Raw genomic sequence first — 5564 nt, forward strand, 5'->3', positions numbered from 1 at the left:
TTGTTCATTTGATCTGCTGGTTCTAATGCGAGATTCTGATGCGATTTGCCGTATGCCCTTAAGGATCTTCTTGGTATGCGACTCTGTATTGAGGTAAGTATGCAATATACCGATTTTTTTTCTAATATTCTTAACTTTCTTTTCCAGCCTCAACTTCCATGGTGGTGTAGATTCCTGACGCAGCTCTGAGTATATTTAACCGATCTTCATTCCGAGTTCTTCTGCGACTGTAACCGCTCCAGCATAAACGCAGTCCACTATACCCCTAAGTGTGATGTTTACATCTAAATATCTCTCCATCAACCTGTCCACCCTCCGAACACATTCCAGCATTCTTTTAGATCCGTACATCCTTGGAATCTTAGGTCTATATTGTGGAGAAATCCCGGTGTAGTTGTGGAGGTTTCTGTTGAAGATGCGCTCTATCCTTGATGGTTGGATGCTCATTCGAATGATAATTCTGCTCTCTAGGGGAACCTCTTCATCTTCAACCCTATTCTCTGAATCAATTCGTGGTAAGTAGCTTTGTTTTATTGAGTTGAGTTCAGTTGTCGAAAATTTCTCTTTTTCCAGGAGCCATCTCACTCTGTTGGCAAGAAGGTTAGCATAAGATTGTCTTCGTGGATTGATGTCATTCCACACTTCAGTCAACAGTTCCCTATATCTCCTTCCAGTTCTCTGCTGCATATCTGTTGCTATGTAGTGAACGCGTAATATGAGGACATTATCTTCCTCCGTCCATCGCATTCTCGCGTCTCGCGTATTTGAAACTCCTGTGGGACGAGACATTATCTCCTCCAAACTGGGGTTTCTATCCTCATTCCGTGGTACGAGATCCTGGCTTACGGTGCCATCTCGGGGGGCTGCGCCGCTTGCACCACAGCTTCCCCCATCAGGCTCTTCCTCCGGACGGCTCCGAAGAGGACCAGCCCGCTGTCCCCTACCGCCCTGATTTTGACTTCTAGTAATAGGAGCACTCATTACTTCAGATCTTCGGGTTGCTGGCCTGAAGATCCGGGTGACTCGGGTATGCGGGGTCGTCATTCCCCGAAGGCATTATGCCCCCCTGCATATATATATATATATATATATTTTTTTTTTTTTTTTTTCAAATCACCATATAGGGCAGGTAACTCCTAGTGCCGGGCATTTTTTTTGCCAAAGTGCTTCAGAGGGACGTTAAGAACTTTCTCACAAGCCTCGTGTTTGCGAGGATTACTTCTTTCTGCGCTGTGCTTACAAGCTCTCTATCTAAGCCCAGTCTCAGCGTGTTCTCAAGCAGATGTTTGTCCACCAAGCCATTTGTTGACATGACCAGCGGGAGTATAGCAGTCGATTTCAGGCCATATATATATATATATATATATATATATATATAGGTATATATATATATATATATATATAAATATATATATATATATATATATATATATATATATATATATATATATATATATATATATATATATACACTGAGAAACTCACCAAATATCATGACCTCGCGTTTGAGCTGAAAGAAATGTACGGTCTGAGGAAAACATCAATTCTCCCACTCATAATATCGGTAAATGGCCTGGTGGAGACACACATGATTGAAAACACGAAACGTCTACAATTAGATACTTACCTGATTAGCCAAGCACAGAAAGAGGTCATCCTAGGTACCACGCGGACAGTCAGAAGATTTCTTACTAGCTCCTGAGTACAACCTTGGTCGCTGTGGTGACCCGGTTGTCTTGGATCCATCCCGCTTATCGGTGAATTAAAAAAAAAAAAAAAAAAAAATATATATATATATATATATAAATATATATATATATATATATATATATAATAATAATAATAATAATAACATTTATTGATCTCTTAAGACATTATAAAATGTATGAGATAAGTCACATCATAGAGAAAGAAGAAAAGAAAAATAAGCAAATGAATTACAATTCAGTATAATATATAGCAACAATAATAATAGAACAAATGCCTAACAATTCAGAGGAGAATCATGGAAATATTCGTTTATGCTATAAAAACATTTTCCAAGCAATAAAGACTTTATTCTCTTTTTGAAACTTGTACGATCTAAAAATTTGATTGATTCAGGCAATTTATTGAACAATTTTAATCCTTTATAAGTAGGTGAATTTTCGAATTTGGATGTGCTGTGCTTAGGCAGAGAGAGTATAGCAGTGTTTCTAGTAGCATAGCTGTGATAACTAGAAAGTTTTTCGAAAGATGCATAATGATCCCTGATATGTACAAGAGACTTATAAATATAGACACATGGAACGGTCAAGATGCCATTTTTAATGAAAAATGGTTTACAGGAGGAACGTGGATCCATGCCAAAAATCAGCCGAAGGACCCTCTTTTGCAGTATAAATACTCTGTTCATTTCTGACGATGTACCCCATAGTAAAATATTATAAGATATGTGACTGTATACCATACAATAGTATAATTTCAGTAGTGATTCGAGTGGAAAAGAGCTCCTTACGCGACTGATAGCATAATACGATTTGCTTATTTTACCACAGACATAATCAATATGTTGAAACCATTTTAAGGTGTTGTCAATGTAGATGCCCAGAAACCTAACACACTCCCCAGACTTGACTACTCCATCACAACAATCAACTGTCATACTACCTATAGTGTTATTTTTCAAGCCAAAATGTATAAACTGAGTTTTTTTTATATTTACTATTATTTTATTCTTGTGGCACCATGATACGAAATTTTCAACTAAAATTTTACAGGAACAAACGAGCTCATCATGACTTGATGCTGTTATTGATACTGATGTGTCATCAGCAAACAGAGTGATATAATCTGCTTTCAGATGACTAGGCAAATCATTTATAAATAATACAAACAAAAGAGGTCCCAGGACTGATCCTTGGGGGACGCCAGAGGTGTTATTATACTCTTCAGTTAAGATGTTCTGCACTCTTACTCTCATTGTTCTGTCAGTTAAGAAACTTGATAACCAATCAAGGAAAATACCTCGAAACCCTAGATTATAGCATTTACTTATTATGAATGAAAAGTCAAGTACATCAAATGCGCGAGAGAGATCAAAAAATATCCCCGCCACAAATAAGCCTTTATCTAAGCTTTCATAAACATGCTCAACAAACCCGAAAGCTGCCGTTTCGGTAGATCGGCCCTTCCGAAAACCATGTTGACAGTCGCCAATCACCTTGAAATTGTCCAAAAATTTAGTCATTCTTTGAAACACGGTTCTTTCAAATACCTTCGATAGTACGCTCAGAATTGAAATCGGTCGATAATTTGCGATTTCACAAATGTCATTCTTTTTTTTGTATACTGGTATTACAGTGGCTGTTTTTAACGAAGATGGAAATATACCAGTGGTGACCGACAAGTTTAATAAGTGAGCGATGGGTTCGGAAAGATAAGCGCCGGCTGCCTTGAGAATCTTCACTGAGATGAAATCTGTACCCACACTTTTTTTGTTTTTTAAACTTCTGATGACGTCTAATACTTCAATTTCATGAACAGGATAGAAATAAAAGCTGACTGTTGACATTTTACAGGTGGTACAGGACCGAGAAAGGTTACCCCCATAATAACTACTCAATTCATCATTTGCTATATTAGAAAAATACTTGCCGAAAGCACGTGCTACTGTCTTTGGATCAGAGCAAATAGAGCCATCAATTTGAAGAGCAACATTAATTTTTTCATTATTATTATTTCGACCTGTTTCCCAATTCACGATGTTCCAAATTGCTCTGTTTTTATTTTCAGAGTTTTCTAAAAACTTATTATAAAAATCAAACTTAGCTTTTTTAAGCAGCATATTATAATCTAGCTTACATTTTTTATATAACTCGAGGGAACTTGTTGATCTGAGCTGTGAATGGATCCAATATATATTCTTTAAATGAACACTGGCTCTCCTTACCGCTGCAGTAATCCAACCATCATTGCATCTGTTTTTCGATGAAGTACATATCCGAGGAAAAGATTTATCAAAGAGAGAATTAATAATGTCCAGAAACTCCTTGAAACCAACATTTATGTCGGCTTCGCTTCTGTATAAGTGTTCAAAACTAATTTCAGAAAGATTTTCCACAAATTGATTCAAAGTTAGATCCGAAATTACCCGTAAAAGTTTTTTTCCAGGTTTTTCCCGCCTTGGTGTCAACATGGCATCGTAAGTGAACTCTAACAGTAATATTTTGTGGTCGCTAACGACAGCTTCCAAAAGGTTTGATTCACATTCAGTCAAGTCTACATTTGTTAGAATATAGTCAACTATGGACTGAGATGTATAGCCGCAGATATTCGTAAATATTCTAGTTGGTTCCATTGAAGTTATTCTCAATCCAAAACAAATCAAAAGATCCCTAAACATATTTACATTATGATCGTTTTTCAACCAATCGATATTAAGATCTCCACATAAAAAAATATACTTGACTACCTTAAAACTATTACGCAATATTTGCGATACAATCTTCAAAAAAATCTGAAAGTCACCCTGAGGGGGTCTATATACACTTATAATACCTATTTTGACATCGCCCACAGATTTCACACCGCATACTTCACAGTGCATCTCTTCAGAGAATTTAGAGATATTCAAGCTTCTCGTGTGGATCCCCGATCGCACATACACTACACAGCCGCCGTGTTTTCTTGAGGGCCGACAGAAATAGTCAGCCTGTACATACCCTGGAATCGACATCAGATCTATGTTGGAAGAGTTGCACCAATGTTCAGCTATGCTCAAAATATGAGGAGATTCTTCAGACACTAACACTGCCAGATTGTTCAATTTGTTCGTCAAACATTGGACGTTCACTTGCATGATTTTAAATTTATTGATTGTTGAATCTATATCAGAGTTTATTTTTGCGAGAATCACTTCTGAGGATCGTGTTCTATTGGTTTGAGCCGAAAAAAATTATGCACACTGGCTTTATTTGGCCAGACCGAACTGTCTAGAACTTTATTATATTGACTGACAGGGATAAGAACTTTGAAAGAGGCATAGCTGTTTGGATACTTGGATTTCAAAGCCTCGCACTTGATTTCAGTGAAAGATCTCCCTAAAAACTTCTGGAGGTCTTCAGCAGTAGTATCAGGTCTTAGGTTTGAAACATGAAGTGCCCTGTATTTGTCAATACCCACTACAGACGAATCGCCATCATAACTACCCACAACTAATGCAGGTCGTTTTTTTCTCCTTTTATTAGTGACCTTCTTCCATCCATCAGAACTAATTGCTTCCTTTGCTTTTTCAGGTTCTTGAGAACAATTTATGGATTGTTGACTTAATGCGGATCTCTGCACATCCTGTATATTTACTCTGTTCTTTTTAATTAATTTCGGATCTTTTTTGGGTAGGGAACCGGGTTTATCACAAACAGCTGTTTCATTTTCTGCACATTTAAATGCGATAATTTCACTCATGGTAGGATGATGTCTCGCAGCATATTCCGTCAGGTGGGTATCCCCAGATGATAAGAATTCATTGTTTACGTGAGCGGGAGTTCCCTTTTTTTGTAATATACTGACTTTATCCTGTAGAT

This window comes from Harmonia axyridis, chromosome 3 (genome assembly GCF_914767665.1).
Source record: "Harmonia axyridis chromosome 3, icHarAxyr1.1, whole genome shotgun sequence".
NCBI lineage: Eukaryota > Metazoa > Arthropoda > Insecta > Coleoptera > Coccinellidae > Harmonia > Harmonia axyridis.